Below are 23,049 nucleotides of genomic sequence, written 5' to 3' on the forward strand. Positions count from 1 at the left end.
TTATCCTGTTTTACCTCACCCTGAACCTTCTAGCCCTGGCACCGTAGATAAGGACCTTTAGTGCCAGGACCAGGTTGAGGAAGAAAAGGTGGATCAGAACCAGGGACATCAGTACCAGGTTGATCACAGGCAGGAGGACCAGGCTGCATGTATAGGAACAGGATGGCTGGAAGGACGAGGACCATAATGAATGGACCCAGAATGGCCAGAACCTGGAATAACATGGCCAATTGGTATTGAGCCAAGAGGACAAGAAGCAGGAGTACCAGGGCCTGGGTGATCATGACTAGGTTCCTGAAGAACAGAAAGTTTATGAGCATGATGATTATGGCCAGTAGGGCAAAGAGACCAGACCAAGCAAGCATGAAGAGGGTGCCAGTGCCCAGGATATCAGGAGTACCAATACCAGCCAGGAAGGTCAGAGCAATGTGGATTAGAAGGATCAGACCAAAGATGACCGAGACCAGGCCTGAGAATGCCAAGGAGACCATGACTTTAGGACCTGAGACCAGAGCACCAAGTGGAGCAGAAAGGCTATGAGATGGTGGTAAAAGGATTAGGGTGAGGAAGTTCAGGGCAAGAGCAACCAGTGCCTGAAAGGCCAAGAGGACAGGATCTCACTGGCCAGGGATGACCAGAAACAAAATTACAAGGCTCACAAGGAGCCAAACAAGGACAGCCAGTTCCCAGAGAGACCAGACCTGTGGGTGCAGTGCCAGATAGACCATCAGGACAAGACACAGGCCCAGGAGTATTGGTATGATATGAACCAAGAAAGCCAGGGCTGAGAGAACAAAGCATAAGAGGAGCAGGTCACAAGATACCAGGTGGACAGAGGAGAAAAGCAGGATAAGGTGATGGTGTACCAGGAATTAGATGAACACAGTAAGGAAGTGTTATGAGAAGGGGGCCTGGAAGGATCAGGTTGGCTAGGATGACCAGGACCAAGAGAACTAGGCATAAAATGATCCAACAAGGAGGACCACAAACAAGAGGCTCAAGTGTAGTAGGCACAAAAGCAGAAAAAGGACACTACCTCTGAGTACCATGAATAGGGGGACTAGTGCGAGACAAACGAGACCAAGAGTTAGAAAGACTACAATAACTTGAGTATCAGGAGCAGAATACTTTTGAAGCAGGAGTGAGCAACTACCTGTTCTCTACTCTCACCAGCAGTGAATTGGCTGCCCACAGGCTGTTGTGGAAAGCTCAATCTCTTGCCAAGCCTCCTTACTTTCCCTGCCTACCCATCATACCCCTTCCCCTCACTTTTGATGTGGTCTGTCCCTTCCGCCTCCCTCACTAGTCCATTGTATTCCCACTGCGTGTCTGCTGTCACTGCCCTCGCTGTCTGCTCCTGCATCTGTACAAATCCACCAGTGCTGTCTTACATTAGCCCTGCCATGCATGGGTGTCTGGACTTCTACCCTTGCTGCCTCCAAGCTCACTATGTTTCCTGAATGTGCTCCCTTTCTCCTCCTGCCCATTTCTAACTCTTCCTTTACTATCTGTGTTCCATATACTATGGCCATTACTCGCTGCTGTGTTCTGCTTTCATAATCCCTCTGTTATGTTTATCCTTTCTATCTACTTCAGGAGTGTTTGTCTCTCTCCACTATCCCAAGTCTGTTCAGCTCAACTGCTTCTTGATACTACTACCTTACCTGCCTGCTATGACATATTCTCAACTCCTCACCTCACCTCTGTCCGTCCTACTCTCCATAGTTCCACATGCACTCCTTCTGCATTGCTACTACCCTACCTGACTGCCTCTCCACTCCTCCTCTCCCATAACCCATGTTGTCTGCCTAATCATCTTCTTCTTTATTCCTTTTCCATACAAAAAACTTTTGATTAAACTATCTAGCCCCACACCTCTACCACTAAAACCATTCCTCTGCACTGCCCTTGTGGAATGTCAATGCTCCCTCACCTCACCGGTCTATTCTGGTGTCAATGCATCTGCACGGCTACTGCCATGCCTGGCCACATCTCCCCCTCCTTTTCCTACTCACTCAATACCCTCCCTTGCTTATCCTGGCTGTGTACCTACCACCGTAACCCTCCTTCATTCCTATATCAATAGTATGCTCCAGCCTTCACCCAGCTTTGCTTTCTTGCTAGTGCTCCCACTGCCCTCTGATACCCCTGCCCTCCCTTGCTGTTCCTGAGAACTCTCTTTGCCCCTTCCTTTGTTGCTATCACTCTAGCACGCCCCTTCCCCTTCCCTTTGAGGACAATTGTGATCCAACTCCCAAGTGTTGCAATTACCAACCTGACATACTCCTGTGCCTCCCCTACTGCCCTGTGTCTCACATGCTATTCCAAGTGGAATTCAATAGTGGAAAGCAGTTTCTTTGCTTCTACATTTGAAATGCAAATCTGTGCCTGCCATTTCACAGAATTTTGAGCTTAGCTGAATGTTGGAAAAAAGCGTGCTTGAGTTTATCTATGGATTGTGTTAGTTCCCACCTCCCTTTGTTAGTTTTTTGGTTAAGGTTGGTCAAATCAATTTTGAGTCTTGCCTAATAGGAAAGGCCTTAATAAAGACCAAAACAATAATTCTTCTTAGCATGGAATAGTGCAAATCTTTAATCTGAATTTCACAATTCTAGCCTATTTCTCACTTGCAGAAAGGCATTACTGGCTTCCCAGTGTATTCTTTGGTTGTCATTTTTCAAATTTGCACCATTTTCTCCTTCCAGATCTAATTCTCACTGGAACTTCACTACGTTGTCAAAGAAGCATTTATTTTGCCCATTCCCAGGACCACAATCAATCATAAATTATTTATCTTTGAATCATTTTCTAAACTACTGAGTATATTTTATTATTCTACAAATTATTTTGCTTTGGAGAAAAGAGTGTTTCACTTTATGTTTTTTCTAGCATCTCTCTTAAAGAGTGAAAAATTAGATGACAAAGTGTTAATGCTAACATCTTTCTGTACTCCAAGGATGGTCTTTTTAATATTTTGGAAATGTTGTGCCCATGCTGCAGCATTTTTGTTTTACATGCTATTCCAAGTGGCTTTGCAATGCTTCTGAATAGGAAAAATGATTGAGAATTATTAAGTGACATTAACTGTTCTAGACAAAGTTACAGCAGCAATTGGTGGCTCTCTCATTCTGCCGGATCCATTATCAAACTGGTGTGGCTTCTTGAATCTGGTGAATTTGCTTTAATCTTGTAGGGACATGCACTGTGCACTGTCCCTGGACTTTCCTCATGTGTCAAGAACTTGTGAAGAACTTGTGAAGATACTTATGGGTGGACAAAGTATTCAAAAATTATTTTCTTTAAAATTCCATTTATTTCTGTATATTTTCAAATGATAAACCTGAGAAGGATGCTTAAGATGGTTGTGCCTTACAAGTAATGACATTGTACATAACCTATTAGGTTTTTCAATTTTTAGAAAAATAAATGGATGTTTATACAAGTCCCATGATGCATTGATTTTTTAAGCACAATCACAATCGTAAAGATAGAAGTATCAGTTTGTTTTTATGTGTGTATGCATCAGGGCCTGTATTTTAAGGTTTGTTTTGCTATGTTATACTAGGGCTGAAGTGTCGATGTTGCTGACACTGCTGATTGCATCAGATTGTAATGCAATTTCAATAATTTTCTTCATTGGTGCTGGAGGTGGCTTCACTGCTAGGACATTACCGTACAGACTAGAGATGTTTGAAAGTGTGTGGGGGGTAACCCTTGGCTCGAATTCTAGTGAGCAAGCCTGACTTCATCTCAGAGGTTTTAGGGGATTCTCTCACACTTGGTAGCTCTCAGCCTTACTTAGTCACTCATTATCACTCAGTTACATTTACTGACTCTCATTCTCTCTTGCGTTCGCCTTTACTCGATTTGATTGACTCATTCTCACTTGGTCTCACTGACTCAATCTCACTCATTCTCATTCTGACCCACTGAATTTCACTCATTCTCACTCATTCATATGCAGTCTCACTCATTCTGATGAACTCTGATTAATTCAATCTCACTTGTTCTCACTCCATCATTCTCATTCATTCTGATTCACTAAAACTCACTGCGACTCATTGTTACATACACATTAGTCTCATTCATTCTTTCTCAGAATCATTCAGTCTCACTTATTCTCACTCAGTCTCACTCACACACGTTCTCACTCAGTCTCACTCAATCTCACTCATTCTCACACATTTGTTACTCATTCTCCATGGAGTCGCGCGATCGCGCAAATCAAGGTGCCAGCCTCCTGCAGAGCTAACAAAGAGCCCGTCTTTTATCGATGAGAATTTAGCTGATTAAGGTTGCTCTTACTGCTGGTTTTTGCCTTTAGAGACAGCTAATAGCCAGCACTTTCCATGACATTGTTTGTTGCAGCTTGCCTGGTTTGGTTTCAGGAGCCTCATCCTTTTGGTCTTCCTATGGTGATCTCTCGCAGGGTTTGCTGTGTTGTTTTGTCAGCGGGGCAGAGTTAGTCTCAGGAAAGGGTGAGGCTGAGGCCTAGAACACTCCAACAGTCAGTTTTAGCTGCTGCACTGTGACATTTTTCAAAGTACTATTGCTACTTGCCATTTTTTCTTAGTATTACTGCGCCTATTTGAAATACAAGTTATTTCTTGGTATGGAAGGAAATAAATATACATATAGGGCCTCATGTAGGTAAATACATTTTACCGGTTCTTAAATACCGAGCCGTACCGAATCGGTAAATTAGAACCGGTAAGTTATATGTAGGTAAAAATTTGGTAACAGTTACCGATTCGGTAACAGTCGGTAAATACGAATCGGAATTCACCGAATCGGTAAATACCGAGGTGGTATCCACCGAATCGGTAAATACCGAGGTGGTATCTACCGAATCGGAAAATACCGAGGTGGTATCTACCGAATCGGAAAATACCGAATCGGTACGTACGGATTCGGTAAATAACATCACATGACTTGACGAAACAGCTAATCCTGTGCAACGACAGCCCACCCAACCAGGAACTGCCCACACCCAGGCAGGTGTACACAATTAGCCGAAGTGGCCACACCCAGGCAGGTGTACATAAGTAGCCGACCCTGGAGAGGCTTGGAGTGCAGAGGAGAGGCAGGGAGCAGTTGCATGTGCGAGCGGGAAACGAACAGCATGTCCAGCCAGAGAACACAGAAAGACGGAGGGGAAAGGAGGAGGAAGCTCAAATTCAGCCCCAAGGAACTCCAGGTGCTGGTGGAGGAGGTGGTGAAGCAGCACCAGAAGCTGTTTGGGAGGCAATCCCTGCAAGTGCCTGAGGCCGAAAAGCGCAACATATGGCTGGCCATCCAGGCGCAGGTCAATGCTGTGGGAGTGACCCACAGGGACATTGAGGTCCTCAAAAAGCGCTGGTATGACCTGAGGATTGTGACCAAGAGGAAGATGGGCGACATCCAGAAGGAGGCCAGCCAGACCGGAGGTGGAACCAACAGGGCACCTGCCCTCACCGAACTGGAGGAGCTGGTGGCGGCCACACTCGAGCAAGAGAGCGTCGTGGGTCTTGGGGACGCCGACAGCTCTGCCAGAGCCGCAACACACCAAGGTAAGACGAAAGCACAGCAATGTAGCCTCCCCTACCCCTATCCCACATCCCCCATTGTGAAACGAGAATCACACTGCAGTCCACACGTGTCAGTGCAGACAGGCAATGCATTCCGGGAGATGTAGTCAGGGCAACACTAACCATGACGTAAATGTTACAGGGCAACAAGGCATGTCACGCACTCGAGGCACAAGGAGACAGAGGACAGATTGGAATGTGAACTGATTTATTGTGACGCTTGCAATGCAGCCCTTCGGGGACACTGAGCCAATGTTGTTTTTCTGTCCACAGATGTGACATCATGCAGTACAGGGCATGCTGCAGGGGAGACGGCACACCGGCCACAAAAATCACCTCTAGCCAGCACGAGTTCAGACCAGGGAGCAGGCCCACTTGCAGCCGCACCACCTACGCAGCCAGCCTCGCCGCACACAGAGCCAGCATCACCTCACCGAGAGCCAGCATCACCACCACCAGAGCCAGCATCGCCACTCATGTTCGATTCACCGGCCACATCTCCGCTTGCAGGTGTGAGAATGAGGAGGCGTCCAGCAGCCAGGCTACGAGCCTTAGACACCTCGTCAGACGACAGCATGGGCCCAGAAGACCGCACCGGGCCCCAGGAAGGGAGCCATCCCACTGTGCCCCACACCTCACAGGCAGCACAGACGGGAGCAAGAGGGCGCCGCAGGTCGCGTGTCCAGAGTCCACCAACACCCACTGACGGCCATGGTGTCTTCTTGGGGCTCGAGGGCCAAATGTTGAAGCAACAGCGCCTGCAATCAAAGGCAGTTATGTCAGTCCAGAGGCACATGCGGGTGATGAAGACAAGCTTAGTCAACATGGACACAAACATTGGCGGCATGGCTGCGGGCATTCGGGACATGTCCCAGTCAATCCAGCAGTTGTGCAGCAAATTAGATGCTGACATCGAAGCACGGCGCCGGGAACGCCAGAGAAGGGACACTACCAGCAGGGCACTCAACCGTCTGGCAACTGCGACTTCCCTACTTTGCCGGCGCTCTGTGACGATGCAGGAGGGCCTAACACAGTGGTGCAGCGACCTGTCTCGGGGGATGGTGCAGGTGACAAGTGCACTAGGGGTGCTATTGACTAGTCAGGCGTCGACAACTGCTGCAGGGGATGCTGTGGAGAGCATCGACACCAGCAGCAGCATCACACCCCCCGTCCCCGAAGCACGCAGGAGCAGCAGGCGGCTTGGGGTTGGCTCTAGTGAGGATGCACAGGCCGTGCAATCCACCACTGCAGCGCGTATGCGCAAACATTGATGTGGCCCTGCTTATCCACTTGCCATTGGGTGACGTAACCCTGGACATACTCATTGTATAGATGGCATATTGCCAGATTGGCCTGTTCATGTGTTCATGGCGTGGTGCCACATTAAACTACGTCATGACTTCTCACAACTCGCTGTGTCCCCTCACTTACTCAGAAATAGTTGCATGTGATCTCTGCCCGTCTCTCTCTCCCATCGATTGCAGTTGGCACTCTAGCTGCGCTGCCCTCTGGCTGGCCTGACTCATCCTCGTTGTCCTCAAAATATGTTAGTTCCACATCTGTACCTTTTTTCGTGGCAAGGTTGTGCAGCATTGCACAAGTGGCAATTATCTTGCAGCAGGTGATGGGTTTGTACTGGCGTGCGCCTCCGCTCTTGTGGAGGCAGCGGAACCTGCTCTTCAGTAGTCCAAACGTGCGCTCCACCACATTGCGTGTTGTTTTGTGGGCCACGTTGTATCGTCTCTCACTCTGGGTTGCTGGGTGTAGGTAGGGAGTGAGGATGAATGAACGGCATGCATATGCACTGTCGCCTGGATGAGTAAAAGGGAACCATCAGGTACATGCCTCTATACACTCTGATTTGCAGGTTTCAAGGGGCGTCACTGTTACTTACCCAGCAGGTATCCCTCTCCGAATTCTCCGGCACTCAGTCGTGTGTAGATCCCACTATTCTGGAAGATGTAAGAGTCGTGGGTGCTCCCAGGAAACTTTGCAACAATATCTGTGATGATGTTCCCTGCATCACAGATCACCTGCACATTGATGGAGTGGGTGGACTTCCTGTTCCTGTAGATGTGCTCTGTATCAGCTGGTGGACAGATTGGGATGTGTGTACCATCAATACAGCCGATGACATGGGGGAACTGTGCCATGTGATAAAAGTCTGTTTTTGTTTTCTGCAGTGCAGCCTGTGTGTTTGGGAAGCTTATGTAGTGGTGCATTCTCTGCATCATGGCATCCAGGAACTTCCTGAAGAAACGGGACAGGCAACTCTGGGATACACCACCCACCGCAGCTGTCACCACCTGATAACTGCCGGATGCCAGTAGATGTAGGCTGCAGAGCACCTGCACATGTGGTGGTATGGCGTGCGCCCTTCTTGTTGGCTGGTCCAGGAGTGGGTGCAGGTCCCTTATCAGGTCCATGATGGTTTCGGGGTGTAGCCTGTACCTCTCATGTATCTCTGCATCAGTCAGCTGTAATAGTGTGATGCGCTGTCTGTAGATTTGTTCCTCCCGTCGCCACACCCTCAGTCCTGCTGCCTGTAGACGTAGGCGCCTTGCAATGACGTACATGGCGGCCATGTTGTCCACGCTGTTGCATTTTGGGATTGCTTATGTGCATTGTTGATGGTTACCACCTGCTTTCCATCCGTGTTAATTACCGACTCTTATTTACCGATTTTCCTGGATTTCTTAATTACCGACTGCTCCTACATGTCATTTTAAATTTTTACCACTTCATATTTACCACTTCATATTTACCGATTCGTTAAATGTGTATTCGGTAAATATGAATCGGTATTTTAGAATTCGGTAACTATGAATCGGTATTTACCGCCTCATATTTACCGAAAAGTGGTTTTTGGACTCCTACATCTCACTTGTCTGAATACCGGTCGGTAACGGCATATTTACCGAAAATCGGCCGTTACCGACCGGTATTTCGCTACCTACATGAGGCCCATAATGTTGAACATTTCTCCACCGCCTGTTAAGTCAGAAATTCAAAATATTCATGAAGATATGGCTGGTCTTTCTAAGAAAGTGTCTGACAATGCCATCACAAATAAATGTAACATAGCCAAAATTGACAGTTTAATGCCATTAACAGCAAAAATAGAGCCATTTAGTCATTTACTTCTTGGTTTAGAAAATCATAACTGACAGTACAATTTGTGCATTATTTAAATACCAGAAGATGTTGAGGGTACTGACTGTAGATTGACCTTGGAAAAATTACTACCGGGTCTTTTGCATTTCAAGTTTCCAGAAAAACTTAAAATTGAAAAGGCGCATAGAATCACTTCACACTGTAATCCTCAACGGAATAAACCTTGTCAAATTATATTTAAAGTCCTGAGAAATTCCATCTTTGGTGGTTAATTGCAATAAGATTTTTACCCACCAAGACTTTGCCAGAGAGACTGTTAAAATTTGCAAAGAGCTCACTGATCTTCGGCCAAGACTGAGAAGCGGTGGCTATAAATATGGCTTATTTGATCTTTCTACTATGCGTACTTGGAAAGATGGTTTTACTAAGTCATTCCAGCGTCCTGAAGATCTTTCCCTCTTCATAAATCAACACTCCTAACTAGTTATGGAAACAAAAGAGTCTACTACTTGAGCAAATGCCTATTTTTCAGACATTTATGGTCTGGTCAATCTTGGCATGCATGTGTGCGATTCAAGAGTATTATTTGTGTTTCTATGTTGTTTTTTTGTGTGTTTGTGTCTATCCTTTTTCTTGACATTTGGGCTACTTCTTATCTTCTCAGTTTTACTGGTTCTATCCTTTTTAATGTCTTCACTTCTTTCTAATAATGAATAATATTCAAGGTATTAAAATGGTTTCATTTGACGTTAAATGTTTACATCATTCTGTTAAATGTATTAAGGTTCTAGATTATCTAGCCAGATATAAAGCTGATACATGTTTATTGCAAGAGACCCATATAGACAATAATTCTTTAGCGTACTTGAATACAAAATGGGTTGGTAATATTATCTCTTCTCCTGCTCTAGAAAAATGGAGTTGCTATTCTTTCTGCAAAAAAAATAAATCTTTAATATTACATAAATAGTCTGATTCTGAAGGCTGATGTCTCATAGTAAAAGTCTAACTAGATCAGTTTTAGATCTAATCAATGTGTGTGATGCTACAAATGATGATCCAGATTTGTAGTCTCTTTTCATGTCAGAAGTGCTAAAACAGGTTAATGTACCACTTATTATTGGTGGTGATTATAACCTAATATGTTATCCTGTACTTGATTAAAATTCTCCAGCCAAATTTCATACTCCAAAAGCTTTCTTTGCTTTGAAAGCCATTTTTAAAACTACTAAATTGGTAGATGTTAGGTGTTTACATCATCCTACAGAAAAAACAATTCACTGTATTTTCTAATCCTCATACTTCCTACTCTAGAATCTACTACTTATTAATATACCGTCACTTAATACCTTCCATTTTTAATCCTACTATCCAGAAAATTGATATTTCTGATCATGCGTTTGTGTCATACATTTTATTTCCGACATCCTCTCAACGTCATAGGGTCAGTGGCTCATGAATATCAATGTTGTTCTTAATGATGAAACAGACCAAAACCTTTAACAGCAATTCATGTTTATTTTTCTTTCAATCCTGTAGGTTCCACTTCAATTGTTATTCAATAGGATGCTTTTAAGGCATATGTTTGAGGGGAAATGATTTCAATAATGGCTCATAATAAGAAATCATTTAATTCAAGCATTAAAGAATTAAATAAACAAATTGCAAAATATAAATGTCTTTTTATTAGATATAATCACTTTAAATATAAGACACACAAAAAAACATTGTTATTAATTGAATTCAATATTAACTGAAACAGCAGGCATACAATTATCTAACAACAAAGCTAAATTGTGTTTTAATGATAATATAGGTGGAAGATTTCTGGCCAATTATCTTCTTATCAAGATAGACACAAATCAAAATAACACCATCAAGAGTTCTAGTGGTCAAATGGCCATTTCCCATAAAGAAATAGTTAATGAATTTTTTAATTATTATTCAACCTTACATACCAAGCCTCCTCCTCAAGATAGGTTACATATTGATCAATTTTTTGAGAGGTGTGGCCTACCTCAAATTTCTATCACAAAATTTTAGAGGTACCCTTGCAGACGTAGGAATGAGGTCAGTTGCACAAAACAAAGTGGTGTCCCCCACGTGACACTAAATTCTCTTACACACTAGACACTCTCCTATTCACTCCTCAACCATTTAAAAACTAAATTTCTCAACTCATTTATATATGACAATATTTCATTTTATTACTGTAATGATCATGTAAATATGATTTTTCGTTGGAACAAATAAAAAAACTTAAAAACAATGTAATTACATTGTGCTGGTATTCACCCTCAAATTATAATATCTGTATACATACAATTCATACATCAATATATACGGACAAAATACACCGAAATCATAATAATCACATGAAAAGATACATATTTACATCTGACATATAGCCACCCAAATATAAAAAACCTATAGTTGTCGAAGATGCTTTTCGGTGGATGGTACTCAATAAAAAACACTTTCTTCAGGACTCTAACTTTGTGACAACAATTGTCTATTGAAAAATGCATAAAACATAGTTACTATTATTTATAAATAACATCATCACATATAAAGAGTTCAGTTTTCATTAAAACATATATTCGCTAAAACATTTATTCACTCCTGCTATTCTTCACTCAGCTAATATTACAAAATAATTCTTCAACAAATGGACTAAAGTCTTATGTTCGTTCTTAAAGGTACTCGTATTCTCTTACATCTACCTACTATTCTTTCTGTAGCTTTCTTATATTATCTACTAATTTGTTATGCTAATGTTGTGGATATGGGGTCAATTTCTTCAATTATTTAGGACAACCTCACATATGATATGTTTGGATACCTGTTTTGTTGTTCACCACAGAATGCACATTGATATCATAAGAAACTTCTGGGTTGTGTTGCAATTCTAGAAAATAAAAACATAATGAGTCTATTTACTATAATTCTAGTTTACCCTCTCACAACCTAATAGATCAGTCATAGTAATGGCCCCTTACCTTCCTTAGCAGGCTTTCTTTACACCATCAGAGATCTTCCATGTTACTTAAACATCCACTCTCATTATAATATTTAGAGAGGTGCTCTGTGAAATAAAATCCAGGATGCCCATCAGAAATACTAGCCCAGGATCCCACATCTCTCATATCGTAATGAGTACTGACTCTTAATACTCACTCTTACCTATTCCTTTAAAAACCTCCTGGTGTTCTCACTACTGTTTCTGGAGGTCAGTAGTGTTTATTTGATTTCAATTGTTACACCAAGTTCTCCTCTTTATTATTGTAAAGAGCGATGTTATAGAATTCTAATGAAGGGAGAAAAACAAAATGAAAAATATTTTATTTACATTAATATTATAATGCAGATTAGGGGGCTCTATTGAATATTACCTGCTCATAATGACCATTGTTATTAATACCTAATATTATGGTTTTGGTACATGTTCCTACCTATTAAGAACTTAAGTACCCAGGTCCCTTCTGTTGCATCATAGCATAGTGCAATCTCCAAACTACTCTAAGCATAGAGATCCAAGTACACTCTATCTACATTATAGGTTTTAATTTATCCAACTACTTCGAGTCTGATATCTAATTCAATGCTTGTCGACCTACAGTTCCCCTCCACATCTCTTGCTGCGGCCAAGTCCTCACATGAATGCAGCGCTGTTATGCTTACCGCTAGCTCTTGGCTGTTCCTGTCCATGCGATCGGGTGTTCTATTTCCTTTTACATGAAAATCCACGTTGTGCTCCCCATTCTCCTTTTATTAAGATTGCGGGCGTGTGCAAAGGTACTGGTTTGTAAATTTTTTCGGTATTCTCATAGGTGTTAACTTTATTGAAAGCCTTGTGTAAAATCTATACTAAACATAGTGTGTCATCCTTAATAAAACGATTACATATACTGTTTTTATTACAAACCTTTTTTTACTCCCTTGCTTGTCCTTTCACTAATAACCCCTGATATAGTGAGTTATAGGATTAAGGGGCATATCAACAACAACCGGCGATAATTATCTCTAAGCGCACTTAGCGCTAGGATAATTATCGCCGGCTAGCGTGAATTTTTATCGCTGAGATAGCGTGCTATTAGCAACGCTTATCTCAATAGCGATAAAAATCCTCACGCTAACAGGCTGACGTGAGATTATCGCTGGAAACCCAGCGATAATCTCACGTTACCTTGTTGATAGGCACAGGCAAACTTAGCCATGATATCCACCTTACATAGGATATCATGGCTAAGTCAGAAAAATACCAGACGTAAAAAAGCAGCGTTAACCGCGGTTAGCGCTGCTTTTTTTGTCTCTAACAGGGTTAGCGACATTCTTGATAATAGGAGAAATGTCGCTTAGCGACATTTCTTCTATTATTTTACTCTGGAACGCCCCCTTTGCATCTCATTAGAGATGCAAGGGGAAGTGTAGAGTAAAAGGGTGCTAACATGCAAATTTGCGTGTTAGCACCCTGTTGTTGATAGGGCGCTAGTTTTATCTCTGCTTTTTTGGCTTTTAAAGCCAAAAAAGCAGAGATAAAGCCCTTGTTGATATGCCCCTTAGTCACACATTTAACCTTTTCTTACTCCAATTAATTTTACGGAATAACCATCTGCTACCTTACAAACAGATACTATTCTCTCCTAAATGGCCAATACTATATGGTGCATGTTATCCTGACCACATATCAAAAAATAAAGTTGAAATTGTTTACTATACTGTTCTATATTGTGTATAAACCTATCCATGTGGGACAACATACATATCTACTGACCATAAGTGACTATAAAAAAATAATAATATATATTTTTTTAATAACATTTTATATTTATACATAAAAATCTTTGGCCCAATTTTCCCTTCCAAAGCAAGGGGACTTTATCATCTAAAATATCAGGCGTTCCCACTCTTCCCGATTATTGAGCCCTGTCTTATAAGTGTCAGATTTACTCAAAAAGAACTGCTCTTTTTTTTCCTTTTGGTATCCTCTGATGCATTCCAGTACACACCACTTGATATATTTTTCAGTATGCTTACACTGTAACCAACGTTCTATGAAAGGGGCCTTTTTTTGATTAGTTATAATGGCTGATCTGTGCTCCTTTAACCTGATCAATATCTCTCTTTTTGTCTCACTTACGTAACTTTTATTACAAGGGCAGTATCAGATAGATCACATTTTTTGTTTTACAATTCATCATTGTTCTATACTGATGCGTTTTCCATCATGCTCAATAGTATGACCTCTTGTAATGGAATCACAATTTCCACAGCTGTCCCACTACTCTCTTGCCATCCAACAGGCTCATTTGTTCTGCCACACGAGTTTCTCTGTATGTGTGTACTAACTCATTACGGATGGTTCTGTTTCTCCTAGATGCATATAGGGGTTTTGGTAAGATAATTTTTTCTCCATCATTCAACAGAGACCAATTTCTATTGATTATATTTTTAACCTTATTTCTTATACTCAAAAAGTTAATAACTTTAAGTAATTTTCGGTTATTTTCCCTTGTTTTTCTTGCAGAAATTGTGAATAGACTCTCCCTGTTGTAATATTTAGCTCGCTTGTAGGCCTGTACAATAACCCTTCTCGGATATCCTCTATTTTTTAGCTTGTTCTTTAGTATCTCTGCATGATACTCAAAATTATTCTTACTTGTGCTGGTACCTTCCAAAGTATTTATTAGTGGGTCTGTACGGTGATGTTAAAAACAGGTGGAAAAGAGCACTACTTCCTTTTGACAATGAAGAGGGAGTGTGCCTTTCTTAGTTTTTTGGTGCGGAAAGTGGGATTTTTGGTCTGGTTAAGGTCAACATGTTTCATGCCTCAATGGTCCCTAGTGGATCCTGTGACATTTCGGCAGGACCGTGGGTGTTCAAAATGGTGAGTAAAATAAAATGAAACAGGGGTTCGAGAAGAAGATACACAATACACCCTGTAGAATTACCCTGATTCAGGTATCTTGTGGTCTAGGGCAACGCTACACCTGCTTGGTAGTGACCACCGTGTTGAGAGGCTCCAACCCCAAGATATATTCAGGGAGGCCTCCTCGGCGGTGAGACACGGCTCCAGAAGTAACATCGGCCTCCAAGTGCTCAGTCCGAGTACACCTCTTTGCGGATGCTTTTAAAAACTCATGATCCCCACACACCCACACTCACCACTGCGGTGTTCCCCAAAAAAGAGCTCCCACAAAGAGTCCTCTCACAGGGCCCATGGGGGAATGCAGTGCCACCCCCCTGAGGAGCAAAAACACCCAATGATGAAGCATGACACACGTAAGTGTGTGTGAGGGCAACACTCAAATTAGGAGGAATTCCCTTCTTGCATCGAACCTTCCACCACTTGTGTAGTTAACCTACACTTGTGTAGCTTTACCTATACCTCAAGCCGCTGATCAGGATGAGCCTCTTAGGAACAGTGACCCTCCAGTGATTTACATATATTGCCTTGGGAGCACGGGTACTGGCCCTTCCTTTCCATTAACTCCCCGTCCCCCTATGTATGCATGATCCCCTCAGATTTGTGCCTTCCTTTGCGAAATTCATTTTTGATGGTTGGTAGAACTCTGAGCACTTTAACCCTGCTAATAAATGGTAAAGTGTTTGTGCTCTCCTTTTAAACATGGTTAATATTGGCATACACTTGATTGGTCCATATATTTTACTAATACGTACCTAGTAAATGGCACTACATGCACCCAGGGCCTGTAAATTAAATGCTACCAATGGGCAGCAGCAATCATTATACCACCCAAACAGTAACCCCATAAAACATACTCAGGCCTGCCAATGCAGTGGTGCAATTTTAATTTGCCATTTTCACCTTGCAATATAAACCTATTGCTAAGCCTAAACCTTCCATTTTAATACTTATAAGTCACCTCTAAGGTATGCCTCAAAGGCTCACAATATTTTATGGCTTATAGGGTATGGTGCATGGTGTTTAAAAAGTAGGATATGTATAATTTAGTTTTCCATGTCTATGCAGTGAGAAACTCCTAAAATTGTTTTTCAATATTATACGGCTATCTCTCCCATAGACAAACACCAATCTTATTACACTTAATAAGTGATAACTTCAGTTTTAAAACAGATTGGCAAAATGCTTATTCCACTCCTTAGAATTGTAAATGTAAACTCCTTTCTAATGGTAAGTTGGATTTTGAGTTACTTTACTGAAAATGACACTTTTCGAAAGTTGCCATTTTTCTGCCTAAACCAAATGTGCCTTTCTGCCAGTGTCCTGTGTCACTTGGGTGTGAATGGCTCTCATGTGGTGTGTTGTGTATTCCTTACAGACACAGAGACAAGAGGGGTCTAGCTGTGTAGGGAGTGGGTCTTCCTGATAGGACTGCTAGGGAGGGGTTGTGCTCTGCTCTGATTACATTTCAGAAGACCCTGCTTCACTTACACTTGACATTTGGTAGGGGATTGTGTAAATAGAGATTATAAGAATTGTGTGTTTGAATTCTTAGTTTGTCACTATAAGAGTGTCTACTATGTTTGATTTATTTTCTAACCATTTTTCATGCCATTTTTGCATATATATGTATATAACAGAGAGTAGACACCATGCAATGGGAATCAGTATTACAGTGAAGCCATGACAACTCTTGGTTAGGTTGAGCTGTAGTCTTAAGCTTTTCCGGCATGAAGATTTTTACTTTTTTAACACGCACACTAGTTTTATGCCTGTGGTGCGAATTTCTTTGCTGTAGCACTTTTTCCTCACAGAAACAAATGTTTTACCCTTAATGTGCAGTTACACACTCCAACATTCTGTATTTCCAAAAAGAAATCCTTATGGAAGTATGTCATTTGTTTTAATGTTCCGTTTTCTTTATCCTTTTTGTGTTTTCTTTTTGAATGGGTTCCACATTCTATGGATGCTACATGTGAGTTAACTGTTTACTATGTTCTACCACTAAATAGTGAAGCATGTATTTGGCTTGACACTACTATTGTGTTTTCCAGCAAGTGAGAGATTCAGGCTTGAAACTAGCCCTGAAGAACACCACAGACTCTATGGGGTCACCAGGGGGCAAGAAATGGTGTGAGCCAACCAAGACTCTAAGGATGATTACGTCTGGAGAGTCTGTTGTTGTTGGACTTGGCCCTTTTTGCAGGGTCATCCCTGAACTTTTTGCCTTCCTCCTATATTTCTTCTGACCTGGTGTTGGCTGTTTTATGACTCTGGGCACTTTACCACTGCTGACCAGTGCTAAAGTGCATATGCTCTCCATTGCAAATTGATGTAGGAATTGGTGGTTCCATGATTGGCTGGTTTGGTTTACCTGTCAGACCCTAGTACAGTGCACCAGGAGTGCCCAGGGCTGGTAATCCAAATGCTGCTGGTGGGCTTGCAGCACTGCTTGTGCCACCCGCAGAAGCAGCCTGTAAAAGTGTGTCTAAGGCTTGCCATTGCAGAGCCTGTGTGCAGTCTGGTACTGGCATGCTGACTGGGCAAGTGCACCCACTTGCCAGTCCCTTAACCTTCCCTTTTTTTCATATCAGACACCCCTATGGTAGTTCCAAAGGCAGGGTGCATTGTAAGTATAAGGTAGACCATACCCTGGTGTGTGTGGCATGTCCTAATAGTGAATTACAGCCATTTTGGTTTTTCACTATTGCAAAGCTTCCTGTTTCCCATAAGCCAGAATGGGCAGTTTGATTATTACATCTTATAATCCTAACTGACTCAGGGAACATGGTAGAAATTCGCATTTAGTATGCTTGAACTCAGAATGATAAAATACATCTTTTACTGAAGCTGGTTTTAACATTCTGTGTTTGAAAATACCACTTTTAGAAAGTAGGTATTTTCTTGTCTAACCATCCAAACCTGCCTCTGCTAGGCTGTGTATTCCTTGTCTGGAGTTTGAGTGACAGGGGCTGGGGAATTCCAGGGGGCTGGGGAATTCCCGGAGACAGGGTGAGTCAGCACAGGGCTGAATAGAGAGATCTCCATGTAGATGGGTGGGAGAAGTTGCACCTTGGACCTGAATAGGGCTGTGCTTTCCCTCCACAATGCTGGCTCCACCTCCTGTGGTGCATCTGATGTCTCTGCCCTGCACTGTGAAAGAAAAGAAGGAGTCATGTAAACAGAGTGCACTAGGACTGACCTGAACTGGTTTGGACTAGGCAAAGGCCTCTCTGCCTTCATAGAACAAAGAGAAACTGGGTATAAATATTGGGACCCAAACCCAAGAACTTTAGATCACTTTGGGAAACAAGCAGAAACTTTTGCTGAGGAGTGGAACCAGAAGAAACTGAGGAGAGACTATCCCTAAGCTGAAGTGCTGCTTGGGGGATTGGCCTGCAGTGGTTGCCTGACTGCCAAAAAAAGGAGAAAGGACTTTGTGTGCACTTTATTCAACTTGTGAAGGATCTCCAAGGGCTTGGAAAAGAGCTTGCCCCCTGCTGAAGTCTCAGGGCCAACAGACTTCACCCACCAGCTCCCCAAGAGTTATTTTGAAGTGCCTGCAGTTGTGCTGGTCTTTTTGAGGACTTGCGTGTCGCAAGGAGCTGGAAGTGTGACTCAAGAACAAGAAGCGTGTTGCCGAACTGCCACTGCCACTTCACAACACGAAGCGCCTCACATCGCCGGAGAAGAGGATCGACGTCGCATCAGACGCCATCGAATCTCTGGGAAGCGTATTGCAGGGCCTTGCAGCTCATCAACGTCGCATCAGGCGCCGCCACATCTCCAGGAAGCATGTCGCAGGGCCTGTCGCGGCTCATCGCCGGAGAAGAGGATCGATGTTGTATCAGACACCGCTGCATCACCGGGAAGAGTCGCGGCTCGCATCGTTGTGGAAGCAAATCGCATCGCTAGGGGAGAGGATCGACGTCTGATCAGATGCCGCCACATCACTGGGAAGCGTGTCGCAGGGCCTGTCGTGGCTCACATCGTGAGGAAACATCTCGCATCACCGGAGAAGATGATCGACGTTGCATCAGGCGCCGCATCACCGAGAAGCGTGTCGCATCCAGAAAAAAGCCCCATCTTTGTTTCTTTGCACTGGATCTTCAACGCATCACCTTCTTTGCAACACTTTCGTTGCCCTGCGTGTCGCATCTTAAGGTACATTGAACTCGGAGTGTCGCATTTACCATCTTAAGAGAACTAAGCTACATTCTACCATTTTAAAGTAACAGGATTGTGGATTTGTGTCATTTGTGGTCTTGTGATAAGTCTATATAAAGAATACTTATTTTTTATATAAAACATGTGTGGTGTCCATCTGTAGTGTTGTCACTTGATTACTGTATGTGTTCACAAATGCTTTACACACTGCCTCTGAGATAAACCTGTCTGCTCGTGCCAAGCTACCAAGGGGGTGAGCAGGGGTTATTTTAGGAGTGTACCCCCTTACCCTGAAAAGATGCAAGGGTCCTTATTTGTCACAGGTACCTACCTATGCCAACTAGAGACTCCTAAATCTAACAGTTGTCTATTCTGAACCTTAGCTGGGAACCCTTGGGTTTCCATAGGTAATTGTATATGTTCCCTTTTTCACTTTGCCCCAAACTTAATCCACCAAATTGTTTAATTGAATTTAAGATAAAACACCTTTGTAAAAAGCTCTGTAAAGGATGCCTGTTGGTTATTGCATCCCCCACCTGATGAGGAGCAGGACCCAATGATGATGCATGCCACTTTGATGGGTGCAATTCCTTGTATCCTACAAAAGAAGGCCCCATAATTTGGTACTATACCCTAGGGCACAATGTTTCGGTCGTGGTCTTCCCAAACAGTCTCACAGGTGAAAACTGACTTTGAATGTAATACCTTGGCTTTGTGTAACTCTAGTTATAATGAAAGTGCAGGCTTTCTCTCCATTAAAATTGGTATGTTTGACATATTTAATTTACCTGTAAGTCCCTTGTGTAGTGGTAGTCCATATATCCAGGGACTGTAAATTAAATGCTACTAGTGGGCCTGCAGCACAGATTGTGCCACCCACAGAAATAGCCTTTCAAATCTGTCTCTGTCCTGCCACTGCAGGGCCTGTGTGCACAGTTTACAGCCGCTTTACCTTGGCATTTAAAGGTACTTGCCAAGTCTTTACTTCCCCTTTTACTACATATAGCTCACCCCTAAGGCAGACCGTAGGTCGCCCCATGGGCAGGGTTCTATGTCCGTAAGAGATAGGACACATGCCCTTATTTGATGGTATCACCTGGTAGTGACAGACACCATCTTTTGTTTCCCACTACTGCGAGGCCTACTCCTCTCACAGCCTAGCATTTTGAATTTCCTTATATATGTTTAAGTGGTAATTCCAGCCCTGAAAGGAGTAGCACTGCCACGTTTGATGTGTTTAGAATGGTAGTGAAAAAGCATGCTTACTGGTGTTGGTGAATTTTTTATAACTATTTTAGAAACTTCCACTTTTAGAAGGTGAACATTACTCTGTGCTTAAAACTCTAACCACTTATAGCGAAGAATGACAGTTACACTTTGTGCATGCTCTCCAGGCAGCCAAAACATAAGGAGGGCAGGGTGTGACAGGATCAATCAATCAATCAATCAAGGAATTTGTACAGCGCACTACTTACCTGTGAGGGTCTCAAGGCGCTGAAGGGAGGGGGGAACCGCTACTGCTCGAAGAGCCAGGTCTTGAGATGTCTTCTAAAGGTGAGCAGGTCCTGGGTCTGCCATAGGTGGGTGGGGAGGGTGTTCCAGGTCTTGGCGGCGAGGTAGGAGAATGATCTGCCGCCGGTGGTCTTTCGTTGGATGCGGGGGACAGCCGCGAGGGCGAGTTTGCTGAGCGGAGCTGGCGGGTGGGGGTGTGGAAGTTGAGTCTGTCGTTCAGGTAGGCTGGTCCGGTGTTGTGGAGTGCTTTGTGTGCGTGTGTGAGGAGTTTGAAGGTGATCCTCTTGTCGACAGGGAGCCAGTGCAGGTCTTTCAGGTGGGGGGTGATGTGGCTGCGTCGGGGTACATCGAGGATCAGACGTGCGGAGGCGTTTTGGATGCGTTGTAGTCGATGCAGGTGTTTGGCTGGGATTCCTGTGTAGAGTGCGTTGCCATACTCCAGCCTGCTGCTGACGAGGGCCTGTGTAACAGTTCTCCTTGTTTCGGACGGGATCCACTTGTAGATCCTGCGGAGCATGCAGAGGGTGTTGTAGCAGGAGGAGGAGACGGTGTTGATCTGCTTCGACATGAAGAGGGAGGAGTCGAGGATGAATCCGAGGTTGCGTGCTTGGTCGGTAGGTGTGGGTGCCGTTCCCAGGATTGTAGGCCACCACGAGTCGTACCAGGCTGAGGGGGTGGATCCGAGGATGAGGACCTCCGTCTTGTTCGAGTTCAGTTTCAGACGGCTGCTCTGCATCCATTCGGCGACGGCCTTCATTCCCTCGTGGAGGTTCGTTTTGGCGGTGTGCGGGTCCTTGGTGAGGGAGAGGATGAGCTGGGTGTCGTCGGCATAGGAGATGATGTTGAGGTTGTGCTGACGGGCTACTTGTGTGAGGGGGGCCATGTAGATGTTGAACAGTGTCGGGCTGAGTGAATAGAAGCATCTACATCCATCTACATACTGATAGTCTTGCTGGGCTGGGAGAGAGGGAGGCAGGGCACACTTACATTTGTATTGGCTGTGTCCTGTCCTCACACAACAGGCTTGTTTACCCTCCCAGTATGTCTGGAACCGGAACTGGGTTGAAAGGGGTTTGATTTACACTTCTAAAGATTTCTTTGAAGTTACCTCTATATCAAAGACATTTTGAGTATATGTACATGGGCTCTGACCCCACATCTATAGACACTGCTTGGGCTTGTAACCAGCGACTGTTGGCTCTACAAAACTTCACCTTGGTAGGGGACTGCTGTGCTGCCAGGAGGAACCACCATCTGGCCTGCTTGCTTTGTTGTAGTGGTCTGCTGCCTACTACTTGCTGGGCTGCAGAAGGGACAAACACTTTACACTTGCTGCCTTATCTGCTGGCCTACTGCCTGTTTCTCTGCCTTTAGTGACCCCTGTGCTTTCCATGGGCTTGTGGACTTATCTCCCCCATCCTTTTGAGCGGTTCAGAAATGTTGCTTGGCAAAATCAGTGGGACTCATGAGTTTGGCCAGCGAAAGCTGTTTCAACCCCCCACGCATGGAGAGTGATACAGATTGCAATTATCTTGTTTTATCAAATAATAGTGTGTGTTGAGTGCTGTTGATTGTTTTTGAGGGCCCGCGTAATGAGTGGAGAGTGCTTCCTTATCTGGCCACCAGATAAAGTGAGTGTTACTTGGGCATTCCCTTCAGCAGCTGTGTGCAGTGATGTATTTCTTTAGCCAAGTTCCCTGCTGATGTGAGGGAAAACCAGTGTGGCTGCTGCTGAACTTCACTAGCCCAAGGCATACCATTTTGGGGCTGCAAGGATGCCACAGTGGAGTGAGGGCCACATTAACCTGCCCTGAAGGAAAAGGCTGGTGTTTGAACAAAGCTCGTCCCACTCTTGGAGCCTGCCAGATACTGTTCCTGACCCTAGTTTCTCCCATGCCCCTGCAAAGTAACATGGGTGAGTGGGGCTAGGGGAAGCTGTGAAACCGATGAAATCCATCAACTGCTGCCGAGGAGGGACTGCTCCAAAGCCAGGGGCTGCTGCTATACCCCCTTCCAGTGGAAGAGTCCTGGGTTCTCACCGTAGAGAAACATACAGCTCTGGTGGCATTGTGGAGGAAGCAGCTGCACTGCTCACTCATAGGCAGCTGCCTTTTGTTCCATCTGCACATGGAGGATCCAGCGAAGTCCATCCCACTTTGATCTTCAGTGTGTGGGCCTCCTCCCCCATGTTTGCCAATACCTTGGGGGCCCTTTTAAGTGGAATCAGGTGGTAGGACTGGGTGACAGTCCTCAACGGAACTCCTGAACTGCCTCATTGTGCTTTGTAATTATTATATTACCAATAACAGTTGCACAGACACTTCTTGCCCTGTTGGCGATCTTCAACAACACTATAGAGTGTTTATGTATGTCGATTTTCATTCCTGCTCTGTCTGGATGATGAGTGCTAATTTGGAATTGCATAGTATGCACAGCATTTATGATTCATATAGTTATTATATGTTATAACCTGCTACAGTTCATGACCAAATGTATAATGCCCTATTGTTTAAGTGCTACCATTTCAGGATCATGAGTACTATTTCAGGATTGTCATAAGGTGCACAGAATTCATGATTTATGTAATTTTGGTTTATGATTTGCATACAAAATATTTTATATTTGTTATATATTCCTATGTAGAGTCTCTTTGGTGGTGTATTTATTGTGTTACTGGTGTGAGTGTATTGCGCAAACACTTTACACATTGGCCCAGGGGATAAACCTGACTGCTTCGTGCCAAGATACCAAGGGGGTGAGCCC

Source organism: Triturus cristatus, chromosome 7, assembly GCF_964204655.1.
Source record: "Triturus cristatus chromosome 7, aTriCri1.1, whole genome shotgun sequence".
Classification (NCBI taxonomy): Eukaryota; Metazoa; Chordata; class Amphibia; order Caudata; family Salamandridae; genus Triturus; species Triturus cristatus.